This window comes from Ascaphus truei, unplaced genomic scaffold, assembly GCF_040206685.1.
Source record: "Ascaphus truei isolate aAscTru1 unplaced genomic scaffold, aAscTru1.hap1 HAP1_SCAFFOLD_1422, whole genome shotgun sequence".
In the NCBI taxonomy this organism is placed as follows: Eukaryota; Metazoa; Chordata; class Amphibia; order Anura; family Ascaphidae; genus Ascaphus; species Ascaphus truei.
In genome coordinates, this window is record NW_027454305.1 from 48614 (window position 1) to 66879 (window position 18266).

Here is an 18266-nt window from a genome sequence, read left to right on the forward strand (position 1 = left end):
CTTGGTGATTAGGTTGAATGTTTTATTGCTCACATTGTTTCCTGTTTTGTGTGCAATGTGTTATTTTGCAATGCTTTTTAGTGAATGTTTAAATGTTACAATCTGGATACACTCGTTGGTTTCACGAGCAATGAGATCAGACACTAAAGCTCACGGTCACATAACCTGCTCATTATGATAGAGTTTCTGTCCTTTTCATCTGTGATAAAAGTTTGGACCCCCCTCTTTATTTCCCCATATGTTTAAGGGACAGGGGCATGATTCAACCTCCCCTGTACCTGAGAACATTCAGGCTGCATCGAATCGGGTTGTGGTCAGACAACACAGGGGGACACATACAGTGGCCCTCAGAATCAGGGGTCCATATACAATACATTGGGTACACAGTGTCACTTATTCAGTCCCGTTAGCCTGTGTGCTAACTAATGGGCCACTGTTGGTGCCAGCACAGTGTTGGAGCTCGTGTAGAGTCATGTGTTTTACAAACAGTTGCTGGCCTGGGACTTCACAAAGGATGGTGTTAGCTGTGTACTTCGAAAGGATTGTGATGTGCTGTAGGGGCGATCCCCTAGATGCGTTCTCACTTGGTTTACTCACAGCTTGGAACCCCAGCTTACACGGGCTCCCTTTCTCTGGTGATGTCCCCTCCCATTCCCTGAGCCCAGCTGTGCTATGTCCTCAACCTTCTGGTCCATCAAATTAAGACATTAATAGAAGCGCCAGTAGTGTAGGGGTATCATGCAAGATTCCCATTCTTGCGACCCGGGTTCGAGTCCCGGCTGGCGCAAATCATTTTATGCAGCTTTCTGGATTGTATTCTTATATACCAGGCTTCATTACATAGAGAAATATATGAAATAAATGGGATTTCTTACAAATAGGATGCTATATCTAGTCTCAGTGTTGTTTCCTCCTGTGTATGGATCTTTCTCTCTTGTGTTATCCATCTATTGGACATTTTTCCTCAGCCCCTCTTGGTTTTAGAATTTCTTCACTTCTGATTCTCTGTATTCCCATTAATTCCGTTTTATCCATAACTTGGTGATTAGGTTGAATGTTTTATTGCTCACATTGTTTCCTGTTTTGTGTGCAATGTGTTATTTTGCAATGCTTTTTAGTGAATGTTTAAATGTTACAATCTGGATACACTCGTTTGTTTCACGTGCAATGAGATCAGACACTAAAGCTCACGGTCACATAACCTGCTCATTATGATAGATTTTCTGTCCTTTTCATCTGTGATAAAAGTTTGGACCCCCCTCTTTATTTCCCCATATGTTTAAGGGACAGGGGCATGATTCAACCTCCCCTGTACCTGAGAACATTCAGGCTGCATCGAATCGGGTTGTGGTCAGACAACGCAGGGGGACACATACAGTGGCCCTCAGAATCAGGGGTCCTGTAACAGGGGACTTATCTCTGTTCAGGTAATGTGCCTCTAATCCAGCAGTGTGGTGGTTAACTGCTGGTAGTCAATTAACAAAACACCACCTGCCTGATTAGATGGCTTAGAAAGCCTGTCTTTTGAAACAGGAAGTGAGAACTCCTTAGCTGTGACTGAGAGCTGAACTTGGGAGAGAGAGCAGAGATTGTCTTTGACTCTCACAACAGTCTTGAGCCCTGCCAGAAGAAACAGCAGAGCTGCTTACAAGACACAGGGAAAACTTCTAAACCTGTATGCTGACCAACCCTGGAGACAAGGGAGCTGAAGCAGGAACAGTGAAGATTTTCCCTCCAAACCACAAGGAACAGATAAGACTTTCATTCTTAAAAGACTGCTTATATCTGCTTATTGCATGCTATGTGTTTGGGGCTGCGAGAACTGCTTGACTAAGGGAGATTATTGCATAGTGTTTCACTAGAAATACTCCCAAGTGAATAGAAGCTTTGTCCCCCCCCCCCCCCCCTGTGTTTGGATGAATTTCCTGATGAAAAGGAAAAGGCACAATAAAGCCTTATTATAATTTCACATTATAAACGACTCCAAGTGTGTACCTCTGTGAACATCCGTCTATATATGGTGTCCGAGGTGGGACAAGAGGTGTCTTTGTAATTAAAAAGGACCGGAGTTTTTATGTGAAATTTTTTGTTATGCTTTTTGCCTATAAACAGTCTAAACAACTTGAAAAAAAAAACCTCTCATGCAGCAGAGGCAGAGTTAAAGGGGTACACACCACTGAAACTTACACTGCACTGAGACTTACAAAAACCACGGATGGACTCTTTTCCCCAATCCCAAGAGACTGCTGAAGCAGGTAAACCTTTAATTGCCTATCACTAAGTGTAATACGGTCATTGAAATAGGGGTTTTGCCTTCCAGCCATAGTCAGGGTTCAAGAAGTGAGTCAGCCCTTGAAAAGGGATAGGTGTTTGTTGTTTTCAAAAGTTTCGCTGAAGCAGTGAATACAGATGGTGACCCACGAGTGGTACTGATTTTGCAGATAAAGGTTGCCACACCGCATAGGACCAGCTGTGAATGGAGTATATGCAGAAAAGTGTGAAAATTGATACAAGACTCTGCTGAAGCAGGGGAATTTTTAGCAAACAAATGCTGAGTGTAAAATTGCCCTATAGGGGAAAAAGGGTTTTCAAAGCCAATTGCTGAATGTTGAGTCACCCTGCCGGGAATGAAAGAAATAGTCCACTGCAAAGAATGTTTTTTTTTTCTGCAAGTAAAAAAGTCTGCCTATATATCTTGGGAGCAAAACAGACACCCAAAAAGTGAAGTGTGAATGCCATAATACCCAAAGATGAGACTGAAAATGACTGAACTCAGGCAGAAAACCAAATTCTGTTGCTGAAGCGGAGGGATTGCACCCAGCAAGTAAATGGTGTATAGCAAATAGACTTTTTTTTTTACCTAGCCGCTGCACATCTTGTATACCTGATAAGAAAATGCATGCACAGTACTGCTGATATTGAAAAAAAAAAAAAAAAATCCAAGAAAGAAAAGTCTACAGAGATGCCTGTGAGAGCTACGACCTCTACAAGCAAAATATGCCCACCTGTAGGACTACCACAATTGGGGGTTCTAGCAAATACAGTGGCAACAGCTGCAATAGCGCCTCCTGAGGTCAGGAGGAAAATTACACCTGATAGCCTAAAAATGGAGGACAAGATGCAGCGTTCCTGTAATGAACCCTACCCCACGAAAGAGTGGCCCTTCCAGTCCAATAAAGAGGAAGACATCTCTTACGGGGAACCCGAACCGAGTCACACCCACAAAACACCCCAAGAATGGTGGGGGTGCCTGAACTCGGCACGAACAGAAAAAAACGCTCCCTTTGATGACGAATATGATCAGTAGGAGACAGAGCGGGAGCAGCAGATCACCCAATATTTCTGTCATCTAAAGCAACTGCAAGAAAAGCCTGGCGTATATAATGAAGCTGCTAAAACTTCAAATGAAGATGGAGACTCCAATATCCCTGCAGGGACGGTGTCATCCAAATCAAAAAGGAAGAAAAAGAAAAGCGGTTCTTCCCTTACCGTGGAAGTAACAGACACGTCCGCAAATCCTGTGGAGGAAAAGGGGGACCGAGTTGCCCTGCAGCCTAGAGAAAATGGAGAATTCGTCCCACGGTTAACCGAATATCCAGAGGGCCCAAGGCAGAAGTCGTGTACCCCAAAGAAGTGTCTGTCCGGTGTCAACAGTGAGGAACCCTCAACTAGTCATCCCAGGGAAGCGGAGCCGGAAACAGTGAGTGACGATCCCTTGACCAGCCCTGAAGATGCCCTGAAAATTGCCAGGCATGACTGTGATCTACTCTGTGAAGAATTAGGAAGAGTGAGAAAAAATAATGCTGAGCTACAAAAAACTGTGCTCGCAATTTATTCTGCGGCCAAGACCGAATTGGAGGATCTCAAGACTGAGCTAGATACTGCAAAGGCTACTATCTCCACCATGGATGAAAAGCAGAGCCAATCTGTTAAAATGGTGGCTACGCTAAAGCAGAAGTATGAGGAGGCACTGAAGCAGATGACAGTCTTCCAGCAAGAGATTCACACTCTTCGTATAGAGCTTGATGCCTCACATCATGAGACCAACAGCTGCCGCACAGACCTGGAAGTTTCCAGAAAGGAACTACACAGTCTCACTGAGGAGCTGGACATTGCTAAAGAAACTACTGTCAATCTTGATACAGATCTCAAAGTCTCTCAGAAGGAGCTTCAGACCCTCAACCTAGAGAAGGAAGTCTCACGCCAGGAGAGTGTCATTCTCAAGGCAGATGTGCGTAAATGGAAGGAGGACTGCAAAGAAGCCCTGAAGAATACAGAGACTGGAAAAGGAGAAAATTCAAGATTAAAAACAGAAAACTGAAAATTTTCTTCTTTCAGTTTTAAGTTAACAGAAGAAGTCAAGGAAAAGTTTGAAGCAGAGCACCGACTGCAGAACCAACTGCAAGGTCTGCGTACACACCTCCAGTATGCTGAGGAGAAGCAGCAAACGCTGCAGGAAGAAAAACTGCAGGCTGCTAAAGAAATTCAAGTGCTGCAGGAACGTCTGATGACCCAGTATGTCCCCGCAAAGCAGTATGAGAAACTGAAGGCTACCCTGAGCATCACCAAAGCAACGCTAAAAGCCAAGTTTAGAACCCAGGTGACGCAGCACAAAAGGGAGCACAAGAAGGTCCAGAAACTGAAACAAGTAACTGTGGCCCAAGCAAAGAAGTTCATCGTGCGCCACAAGGCAACAAAAATTAGAGCTCCAGAATATGAAGGAGACTCTGATACAGACTCAGAGAAAGCACCAGTATCCCACAGTAACTAATGCCTGTGAGGACAAGGGTACAGTGAGAGTTGGGGACTCCATGCAACTTCAAAACAAAATTACGAAGTTTGAGCCACCTAAGAAAGCACCAGCCAAACCTACAGCTGCCCAACAGACAACATACAGAGGTAGGAGTGCAGAATCAAAACCAGAAGACTTAGCTGAGGAAGCTGAAAAAATAGGACGTTCTCGGGAAAAGGAGGTGGAGGTGCAACTCGGTCCCAAAGAAGCTGAACTGGCGACTCCGTGGTGTGGAGAAACTGCAGAAAGACCGCTTAAAGAGCAGAAAACTCTAAGGGCTAGTCCTAACTGCTCTACAACTGTTGCCATACACTTTGTCTACAAAAAGAGGAGTGCCCGATGCAACAGAAATCTCATGACCGCGCACGAGATAAAAAGACTTTACGTGGAAAAAGTCCTCCTCGAGCGACTGAGGAGTGCTGATCTCAAGCATCTTCGGGAGGAGACACAAATAAACTGGAGAAAGGGCTCCAATCCCAGCGGGACAGAGGGTTCTCTTCCTCCATCCACTCTCATTCAAGTCACAGAGATATCTAGAATGAGAGTGGAAGGATGGGCTTTGGCCGTGGTAAGCCCGAGCTTCCCACAAACAGAGGAGATATGTAACAGGGGACTTATCCCTGTTCAGGTAATGTGCCTCTAATCCAGCAGTGTGGTGGTTAACTGCTGGTAGTCAATTAACAAAACACCACCTGCCTGATTAGATGGCTTAGAAAGCCTGTCTTTTGAAACAGGAAGTGAGAACTCCTTAGCTGTGACTGAGAGCTGAACTTGGGAGAGAGAGCAGAGATTGTCTTTGACTCTCACAACAGTCTTGAGCCCTGCCAGAAGAAACAGCAGAGCTGCTTACAAGACACAGGGAAAACTTCTAAACCTGTATGCTGACCAACCCTGGAGACAAGGGAGCTGAAGCAGGAACAGTGAAGATTTTCCCTCCAAACCACAAGGAACAGATAAGACTTTCATTCTTAAAAGACTGCTTATATCTGCTTATTGCATGCTATGTGTTTGGGGCTGCGAGAACTGCTTGACTAAGGGAGATGTGAATTATTGCATAGTGTTTCACTAGAAATACTCCCAAGTGAATAGAAGCTTTGTTCCCCCCCTGTGTTTGGATGAATTTCCTGATGAAAAGGAAAAGGCACAATAAAGCCTTATTATAATTTCACATTATAAACGACTCCAAGTGTGTACCTCTGTAAACGTCCGTCTACAGGTCCATATACAATACATTGGGTACACATTCAGTCCTGGTAGCCGTGGGTTAATTAATGGGCCACTGTTGGTGCCGGCACAGTGTTGGAGCTCGTGTAGAGTCATGTCTTTTAAAAACAGTTGGTTGTCTGGGACTTCACAAAGGATGGTGTTAGCTGTGTACTTCGAAAGGATTCTGATGTGCTGTAGGGGCGATCCCCTAGATGCGTTCTCACTTGGTTTACTCACAGCTTGGAACCCCAGCTTACACAGGCTCCCTTTCTCCGATGATGTACCCTCCTATTCCCTGAGCCCAACTGTGCTCTGTCCTCACCCTTCTGGTCCATCAAATAAAGACATTAACAGCAGCGCCAGTAGTGTAGGGGTATCATGCAAGATTCCCATTCTTGCGACTCGGGTTCGAGTCCCGGCTGGCGCAAATCATTTTATGCAGCTTTCTGGATTGTATTCTTATATACCAGGCTTCATTACATAGAGAAATGTATGAAATAAATGGGATTTCTTACAAATAGGATGCTATATCTAGTCTCAGTGTTGTTTCCTCCTGTGTATGGATCCTTCTCTCTTGTTCCTCAGCCCCTCCTGGTTTTAGAATTTCTTCACTTCTGATTCTCTGTATTCCCATTAATTCCGTTTTATCCATAACTTGGTGATTAGGTTGAATGTTTTATTGCTCACATTGTTTCCTGTTTTGTGTGCAATGTGTTATTTTGCAATGCTTTTTAGTGAATGTTTAAATGTTACATTCTGGATACACTCGTTTGTTTCACGAGCAATGAGATCAGACACTAAAGCTCACGGTCACATAACCTGCTCATTATGATAGAGTTTCTGTCCTTTTCATCTGTGAGAAAAGTTTGTAGAGCGCAGAGCGGTGTCTGTAACATGCAGAGCAGTGTGTGTATCTAACACACAGAGCGGTGTGTGTAACACGCAGAGCGGTGTGTATGTGTAACACGCAGAGCGGTGTATATGTGAAACACGCAGAGCGGTGTGTATCTGTAACACGCAGAGCGGTGTGTGTAACATGCAGAGCGGTGTGTATCTGTAACACGCAGAGCGGTGTGTGTAACATGCAGAGCGGTGTGTATCTGTAACACGCAAGGCAGTGTGTATGTGAGTGAAGTTACCTTTGAGTTGCTGGTGAAGCAGAGACAAATAATGTCACAAATACATTACATTTCATCTCTTGTTTAATTACAAATACCACATGTGAATGTCAGAGTAACACACAAGACAGACAATCAATGCCACCCTGTCACGTCACAATCACCGCCACCCTATCGTGTTTCACGTCATAATCACTGCCACCCTCTTGCGTTTCATGTCACAACATCTGCGACCCTCTCGCGTTGCGTCACAATCACCGTCACCCTCTCGCATTTCATGTCACAATAACAGCCACCCTCTTGCATTTCACATCACAATCACCACCATCCTGTCGCGTTTCACGCCACAATCAACGCCACCTCCTTGCGTTTCATGTCACAATAACAGCAAGCCTCATGTCACAATCACTGCTACCCTCTCGCGTTTCACATCATAATCACTGTCACCCTTTCGAGTTTCACGTCATAATCACAGCCACCATCTCACGTTTCACGTCCCAATCATGCCACTCTCTCGTGTTTCACGTCAATCACCACCACCCTCTCGTATTTCACAATCACCACCACCCTCCCGTGTTTCATGTCACAATCACCGCCACCCTCTCGCTTTTCATATCACAATCGCTGCCACCCTCCCGCGTTTCACATCACAATCACCGCCACACTCCCGCGTTTCACATCACAATCACCGCCACCCTCCCACGTTTCACATCACAATCACCGCCACCCTCCCGTGTTTCACATCACAATCACCGCCACCCTCCCGCGTTTCACATCACAATCACCGCCACCCTACCGTGTTTCACATCACAATCACCGCCACCCTCCTGCATTTCACATCACAATCACCGCCACCCTCCCGCGTTTCAAATCACAATCTTCTCAATAGATTTTTTTGATGATTTTTAATTTTTATGATTTTTTTTTTCATGTCAAAATGTTTAAGAAAACGACGAGAAAAACTAAGAAGAAATCTTACAAAAATGTTAATGTAACAATAAAGAAACTTCTAGGACTGGGCAGTTTCTAAACCGTGCAGCCAGTCACCTCTAGGACTGTTCTAAAATCTTTTAATACCATAGGAATAGCCTTTGAAACAAAGGATTTTAAGGATTACAATGTCCTCTCATCAGGAAGAGAAACGGATAGATATACCCCCTACATAGTGAGAATGGGAGGACGCACAGGTAGTGGGCGCACAGGTAGTGGACTCATCACTAACTGTGGGTTACCAGCGCCTTCCTATTGAGTGAGGGGGAAGGGCACAAAATAAGAATGATAAAAACATTGCAATCTTCCAGTGAAGGCAGCATAGCTGTATATCTGATAAATGAATGGCGCTAATTACACCTCCGATCAGAAAGCCCCACCCGGTTACCGTGTAAACATGTGACTGCTTTCTATTGTATGTCCACGTGTGAGTGCGCCTGCGTGGCAGATGTAATAATCACTGGGCCGCCCATGGAATGTATGACATTGTAATATTGTAACCCGGAGAATGGCATGAAAGTCTATGGAAATCTGCGAAACGCACATCGTGCTCATGCAATCTCAGCCTAGCGGTGTTCACAGCGTATCAATGTAATGAATATTATTATCAACAGATCATTATTCTGGTTCTAAACAAATAAACCAAACGCATTGGGCTCAGACATCTCGGAGAGACGAGACGAGACAAGACATGAGGGCACACAACTCACTGAGCGAATCTCCGAGAGACGAGACAGGACATGAGGACACACAACTCACTGAGCAAATCTCCGAGAGACGAGACAGGACATGAGGACACACAACTCACTGAGCAAATCTCCGAGATGAGACAGGACATGAGGACACACAACTCACTGAGCAAATCTCCGAGAAACGAGACAGGACATGAGGACACACAACTCACTGAGCGAATCTCCGAGAGGCGAGACAGGACATGAGGGCACACAACTCACTGAGCAAATCTCCGAGAGGCGAGACAGGACATGAGGACACACAACTCACTGAGCGAGTCAGTAACAGGAAAACATTTGGAGGGTCTCGTACAAACATTATAGATGTGTTTCCGCCCATATTTTTTTGCTAAAAACAACCATATTTACCATAAATTATTGTTAATTGTTACGCCGTTTTTTCTCTCCATAAAACACACCCCCTGCACTTTGTCTCCAAGAAATGGAGAAACTCACAGGACAACATCTGGTCTAAAAAATGCCCAGAACCACAGATCTACGGTACCTCAGCGCTAATAACATGACATTATCGCAATCAGTAACGGGCGCTATTCCAATCGGTAACGGGCGCTATTCCAATCGGTAACGAGCGCTATCGCAATCGCTAACGGGCGCTATCGCAATCAGTAACGGGTGCTATCGGATCAGTAACGGGCGCTATTGGATCAGTAATGGGCGCTATCGCAATCAGTAACGGGCGCTATCGGATCCGTAACAGGCGTTGTGTTCCCTGTGGTTAACACCAATCCACAAACCTACTTATATGTAAAGATAACCGGCGTTAGTGACCTCATTAGCACCGGCGTGGCGCCATGTAAAGCTAGCACTGCAATGCGTTAGCTTGAAATAACACCGCGTTATGCCGGTCTCACCCAATGCGACGTTACTTACACGCAATAGTGCAAGGCTTTGCGTTTGACCCCGTGTCTTCGGGGGCCCCGCGCTCCCTCCTCCTGTCAGCGCCGGGATCCAACTTCTGCCCGACCGGATGAGGGAGCGCAGGACACCCGGACCGGCAGAAACGCCCCTCAACCCAAGGTGGTCTTTCCTACACTGGAGCGGCCCTCCTCCTGTAGCGTTGCTTTGCCATGGCAACATGACATCACATGCCGCCATGACATCATGACGCCTGAATAAGTGACTCATTAAGGTAACAAGAGGAAAAGAATCGTCTGAGTAACAATATAATAGTGTAATCCGACCTAAGTGTGTGTAACGGATCCGCACCTTAGTTTACTGTTTGCCTTGCCTTACAGACCTGTGCAGCCCTGGAACACTGCTCCTGATATTTACTGCAGCTCCACTCGGGGTTCACTCATTAAAGCAATGCTGTCACACGCCCCTTCTGCTATTGGTTCACTGACCTTTAAAGACACCTTTCCCACAATGCTTCCCTGCTCAGCATAATCCTTCCTGGTTGTCACAAGTGTTCTGCCACAAGCCCCGAAGGCTTGTCTCTGTTGTGTACTAATCTCTCTAGTTCTATTCCCTAGTTCACGCAGAGGTCTGTTCCTGTCTCCTGTGCTGAAGCGGAGTACTCTCCATGTTGACTTCAGCTCCCTGTTTCCTGAGGCCTGCTGTGCTTCCATAGTAGAGGCCTATCTACTGGTTCCTAAGGCCTGCTGCTAGTTTCACGCAGAGGCCTGTTCCTGACTCCTGTGCTGAAGCGGAGGACTCCAGTGTGTACTTCAGCTCCCTGTTTCCTGAGGCCTGCTGTCCTTCCATAGCAGAGGCCTGTCTACTGGTTCCTGGGGCCTGCTGCTCTCTCTCTATTGCAGAGGCCGTGTCCAGGTTCCTGTGCTGAAGCGGAGCACCTCCAGTTTATACTTCAGCTCCCTGTTTCCTGTGGTCTGCTGCCCTACCCTTAACAGAGGCCGGTCTACGAGTCCTGAGGTCTGTAGCTCTCTCTCTCCTTGCACAGGCCCTCTCTGGACTCTTGCGCTGAAGCACTGGTTTAGCGGTGCTGCCAGGCGGTGTGCCCACTCCGGTCTGCCTATCCTTTCCTGAGACCGGTACCATGGGCCATGGTCACCGAACGCGCAGAACCCGCTCCCGCGCCAACGCTCCCATGCTGAAGCGGGGAACTCCTGACCTCTTGCCAAAACTCCGCTTGGATAACGTTTATCCTGATCTCTCCAGTCCTGACCATGGCTTATCCACTGACCTTAGAAGACCCCGCAGGGCTGCAGCGCCACTGACCTTGGAAGACCCCGCAGCGCCACTGACCTTAGAAGATCCCGCAGGACCGCTGACCTTAGAAGACCCCGCAGGGCTGCAGCGCCACTGACCTTGGAAGATCCCGCAGGACCGCTGACCTTAGAAAATCCCGTTAGTGCTTAACAAGGCGTTGGCGTAAATGAGTACCGGCGCTGTATGGGTTTGAGTACCGGCGCTGTATGGGTTTGAGTACCGGCGCTGTATGGGTTTGAGTACCGGCGCTGTATGGGTTTGAGTACCGGCGCTGTATGGGTTTGAGTACCGGCGCTGTATGGGTTTGGGCCCCAGCGTTTGTACGAGACCCGTTTCTTATCGTGAGTCTCAGAATCTCGTCCTCGTTAAACAGGGAAAATGCCTGATATTCCTCCCACCTCGCTGCAAAACGGGCGCGAAAATAACACCAGATTTATCCCACCACTCCCACGCACACAGGACCCTCCCACGCACACCGGACCACTCCCACGCACACAGACCCCTCCCACGCATACTGACCCCTCCCACGCACACCGGACCCTCCCACGCACACGGGACCCTCCCACGCATACTGACCCCTCCCACGCACACCGGACCCCTCCCACGCATACTGACCCCTCCCACGCACACGGGACCCTCCCACGCATACTGACCCCTCCCACGCACACCGGACCACTCCCACGCATACTGACCCCTCCTACGCACACGGACCCCTCGCACACACACGGGACCCTCCCACACATACTGACCCCTCCCACACATACTGACCCCTCCCACGCACACCGGACCCCTCCCACGCATACTGACCCCTCCCACGCACACCGGACCCCTCCCAAACATACTGACCCCTCCCACGCACACCGGACCACTCCCATGCACACAGGACCACTCCCACGCACACCGGACCCCTCCCACACATACTGACCCCTCCCACGCACACTGGACCCCTCCCACGCACACGGACCCCTCCCACACATACTGACCCCTCCCACGCATACCGAACCTCTATCATGCACACGGACCCCTTCCACGCACACCGAACCCCTCCCACGCACACCGAACCCCTCCCACGCACACGGACCCCTCCCACGCACACGGACCCCTCCCACGCACACGGACCCCTCCCACGCACACGGACCCCTCCCACCCATACTGACCCCTCGCACGCACACCGGACCACTCCCACGCACACGGACCCCTCCCACACATACTGACCCCTCCCACGCACACCGGACCCCTCCCACGCACACCAGACCCCACCCACGCACACCGGACCCCTCCCACGCACACCGGACCACTCCCACGCACACCGGACCACTCCCACGCACACCGGACCACTCCGACGCACACGGACCCCTCCCACGCACACCGGACCACTCCCACGCACACCGGACCCCTCCCACGCACACGGACCCCTCCCACGCACACCGGACCCCTCCCACGCACACCGGACCACTCCCACGCACACCGGACCACTCCCACGCACACGGACCACTCCCACGCACACGGGACCCTCCCACGCATACTGACCCCTCCCACGCACACCGGACCCCTCCCATGCACACCGGACCACTCCCACGCACACCGGACCACTCCCACGCACACCGGACCACTCCCACGCACACCGACCCCTCCCACGCACACCGGACCACTCCCACGCACACGGGACCCTCCCACGCATACTGACCCCTCCCACGCACACCGGACCCCTCCCACGCACACCGGACCACTCCCACGCACACCAGACCCCTCCCACGCACACCGGACCCCACCCACGCACACCGGACCCCTCCCACATATATGGAGCTCTCACACACATATGGACCCCTCGCACGCACACCGGACCCCTCCCATGCACATATGGACCCCTCGCATGTACATAGACCCCACCCACATACACGGACCCCTACCAGGCACACTGAACCCCTCTCACATACAGACCCCACCCACGCACACCGGACCCCACCCACGCACACCGGACCCCACCCACGCACACCGGACCCCACCCACGCACACCGGACCCCACCCACGCACACCGGACCCCACCCACGCACACCGGACCACTCCCACGCACACGGACCCCTCCCACGCACACGGACCCCACCCACGCACACCGGACCCCACCCACGCACACCGGACCCCACCCACATATATGGAGCTCTCACACACATATGGACCCCTCGCACGCACACCGGACCCCTCCCATGCACATATGGACCCCTCGCATGTACATAGACCCCACCCACATACACGGACCCCTACCAGGCACACTGAACCCCACTCACATACAGACCCCTCCCACGCACACCAGACCCCACCCACGCACACCGGACCCCACCCATGCACACCGGACCCCTCCCACGCACACCGGACCCCACCCACGCACACCGGACCCCACCCACGCACACCGGACCCCACCCACGCACACCGGACCCCACCCACGCACACCGGACCCCACCCACGCACACCGGACCCCACCCACGCACACCGGACCCCACCCACGCACTCCGGACCCCACCCACGCACACCGGACCACTCCCACGCATACTGACCCCTCCTACGCACACGGACCCCTCGCACACACACGGGACCCTCCCACACATACTGACCCCTCCCACACATACTGACCCCTCCCACGCACACCGGACCCCTCCCACGCATACTGACCCCTCCCACGCACACCGGACCCCTCCCAAACATACTGACCCCTCCCACGCACACCGGACCACTCCCATGCACACAGGACCACTCCCACGCACACCGGACCCCTCCCACACATACTGACCCCTCCCACGCACACTGGACCCCTCCCACGCACACGGACCCCTCCCACACATACTGACCCCTCCCACGCATACCGAACCTCTATCATGCACACGGACCCCTTCCACGCACACCGAACCCCTCCCACGCACACCGAACCCCTCCCACGCACACGGACCCCTCCCACGCACACGGACCCCTCCCACGCACACGGACCCCTCCCACGCACACGGACCCCTCCCACCCATACTGACCCCTCGCACGCACACCGGACCACTCCCACGCACACGGACCCCTCCCACACATACTGACCCCTCCCACGCACACCGGACCCCTCCCACGCACACCAGACCCCACCCACGCACACCGGACCCCTCCCACGCACACCGGACCACTCCCACGCACACCGGACCACTCCCACGCACACCGGACCACTCCGACGCACACGGACCCCTCCCACGCACACCGGACCACTCCCACGCACACCGGACCCCTCCCACGCACACGGACCCCTCCCACGCACACCGGACCACTCCCACGCACACCGGACCACTCCCACGCACACGGACCACTCCCACGCACACGGGACCCTCCCACGCATACTGACCCCTCCCACGCACACCGGACCCCTCCCATGCACACCGGACCACTCCCACGCACACCGGACCACTCCCACACACACCGGACCACTCCCACGCACACCGACCCCTCCCACGCACACCGGACCACTCCCACGCACACGGGACCCTCCCACGCATACTGACCCCTCCCACGCACACCGGACCCCTCCCACGCACACCGGACCACTCCCACGCACACCGGACCCCTCCCACGCACACCGGACCCCACCCACGCACACCGGACCCCTCCCACATATATGGAGCTCTCACACACATATGGACCCCTCGCACGCACACCGGACCCCTCCCATGCACATATGGACCCCTCGCATGTACATAGACCCCACCCACATACACGGACCCCTACCAGGCACACTGAACCCCTCTCACATACAGACCCCACCCACGCACACCGGACCCCACCCACGCACACCGGACCCCACCCACGCACACCGGACCCCACCCACGCACACCGGACCCCACCCACGCACACCGGACCCCACCCACGCACACCGGACCACTCCCACGCACACGGACCCCTCCCACGCACACGGACCCCACCCACGCACACCGGACCCCACCCACGCACACCGGACCCCACCCACATATATGGAGCTCTCACACACATATGGACCCCTCGCACGCACACCGGACCCCTCCCATGCACATATGGACCCCTCGCATGTACATAGACCCCACCCACATACACGGACCCCTACCAGGCACACTGAACCCCACTCACATACAGACCCCTCCCACGCACACCAGACCCCACCCACGCACACCGGACCCCACCCATGCACACCGGACCCCTCCCACGCACACCGGACCCCACCCACGCACACCGGACCCCACCCACGCACACCGGACCCCACCCACGCACACCGGACCCCACCCACGCACACCGGACCCCACCCACGCACACCGGACCCCACCCACGCACACCGGACCCCACCCACGCACACCGGACCCCACCCACGCACACCGGACCCCACCCACGCACACGGGACCCCTGCCACGCACACCGAACCCCTCACATACACGGGACCCCTCCCACGCACACCGGACCACTCCCACGCACACCGGACCCCTCCCATGCACACCGGACCCCTCCCACGCAGACGGACCCCTCCCACGCACACCGGACCCCTCCCACACACACCGGACCACTCCCACGCACACCGGACCACTCCCACGCACACGGACCACTCCCACGCACACGGGACCCTCCCACGCATACTGACCCCTCCCACGCACACCGGACCCCTCCCATGCACACCGGACCACTCCCACGCACACCGGACCACTCCCACGCACACGGACCCCTCCCACGCACACCGGACCACTCCCACGCACACGGGACCCTCCCACGCATACTGACCCCTCCCACGCACACCGGACCCCTCCCAAGCACAGCGGATCACTCCCACGCACACCGGACCCCTCCCACGCACACCGGACCCCACCCACGCACACCGGACCCCACCCACGCACACCGGACCCCACCCACGCACACCGGACCCCACCCACGCACACCGGACCCCACCCACGCACACCGGACCCCACCCACGCACACCGGACCCCACCCACGCACACGGACCCCTCCCACGCACACGGACCCCACCCACGCACACCGGACCCCACCCACGCACACCGGACCCCACCCACGCACACCGGACCCCTCCCACATATATGGAGCTCTCACACACATATGGACCCCTCGCACGCACACCGGACCCCTCCCATGCACATATGGACCCCTCGCATGTACATAGACCCCACCCACATACACGGACCCCTACCAGGCACACTGAACCCCACTCACATACAGACCCCTCCCACGCACACCAGACCCCACCCACGCACACCGGACCCCTCCCACGCACACCGGACCCCACCCACGCACACCGGACCCCACCCACGCACACCGGACCCCACCCACGCACACCGGACCCCACCCACGCACACCGGACCCCACCCACGCACACCGGACCCCACCCACGCACACCGGACCCCACCCACGCACACCGGACCCCACCCACGCACACCGGACCCCTCCCACGCACACCGGACCCCACCCACACACACCGGACCCCACCCACGCACACGGGACCCCTGCCACGCACACCGAACCCCTCACATACACGGGACCCCTCGCACGCACACCGGACCCCTCCCATGCACATATGGACCCCTCGCATGTACATAGACCCCACCCACATACACGGACCCCTACCATGCACACTGGACCCCACCCACATACGGGACCCCTACCTGGCACACTGAACCCCTCTCACATACAGACCCCTCCCACGCACACCGGACCCCACCCACGCACACCGGACCCCACCCACGCACACCGGACCCCACCCACGCACACCGGACCCCACCCACGCACACCGGACCCCACCCACGCACACCGGACCCCACCCACGCACACCGGACCCCTCCCACGCACACCGGACCCCACCCACGCACACCGAACCCCTCCCACGCACACGGACCCCTCCCACGCACACGGACCCCTCCCACGCACACGGACCCCTCCCACGCACACGGACCCCTCCCACCCATACTGACCCCTCGCACGCACACCGGACCACTCCCACGCACACGGACCCCTCCCACACATACTGACCCCTCCCACGCACACCGGACCCCTCCCACGCACACCAGACCCCACCCACGCACACCGGACCCCTCCCACGCACACCGGACCACTCCCACGCACACCGGACCACTCCCACGCACACCGGACCACTCCGACGCACACGGACCCCTCCCACGCACACCGGACCACTCCCACGCACACCGGACCCCTCCCACGCACACGGACCCCTCCCACGCACACCGGACCCCTCCCACGCACACCGGACCACTCCCACGCACACCGGACCACTCCCACGCACACGGACCACTCCCACGCACACGGGACCCTCCCACGCATACTGACCCCTCCCACGCACACCGGACCCCTCCCATGCACACCGGACCACTCCCACGCACACCGGACCACTCCCACGCACACCGGACCACTCCCACGCACACCGACCCCTCCCACGCACACCGGACCACTCCCACGCACACGGGACCCTCCCACGCATACTGACCCCTCCCACGCACACCGGACCCCTCCCACGCACACCGGACCACTCCCACGCACACCGGACCCCTCCCACGCACACCGGACCCCACCCACGCACACCGGACCCCTCCCACATATATGGAGCTCTCACACACATATGGACCCCTCGCACGCACACCGGACCCCTCCCATGCACATATGGACCCCTCGCATGTACATAGACCCCACCCACATACACGGACCCCTACCAGGCACACTGAACCCCTCTCACATACAGACCCCACCCACGCACACCGGACCCCACCCACGCACACCGGACCACACCCACGCACACCGGACCCCACCCACGCACACCGGACCCCACCCACGCACACCGGACCCCACCCACGCACACCGGACCCCACCCACGCACACCGGACCACTCCCACGCACACGGACCCCTCCCACGCACACGGACCCCACCCACGCACACCGGACCCCACCCACGCACACCGGACCCCACCCACATATATGGAGCTCTCACACACATATGGACCCCTCGCACGCACACCGGACCCCTCCCATGCACATATGGACCCCTCGCATGTACATAGACCCCACCCACATACACGGACCCCTACCAGGCACACTGAACCCCACTCACATACAGACCCCTCCCACGCACACCAGACCCCACCCACGCACACCGGACCCCACCCATGCACACCGGACCCCTCCCACGCACACCGGACCCCACCCACGCACACCGGACCCCACCCACGCACACCGGAC

The 18266-nt window shown here is 54.8% G+C and overlaps 2 non-coding genes across 2 annotated transcripts; both read left to right on the forward strand.

Annotated features, from left to right (window-relative positions):
- The first annotated feature begins 716 nt into the window (after window positions 1-716).
- On the forward strand, window positions 717-787 carry TRNAG-CCC (transfer RNA glycine (anticodon CCC)). The gene has a single exon. It is a non-coding gene; the product is annotated as a tRNA-Gly (tRNA).
- Window positions 788-6354: 5567 nt separating this feature from the next.
- Window positions 6355-6425, forward strand: TRNAG-CCC (transfer RNA glycine (anticodon CCC)). The gene has a single exon. It is a non-coding gene; the product is annotated as a tRNA-Gly (tRNA).
- Window positions 6426-18266: the final 11841 nt, after the last annotated feature.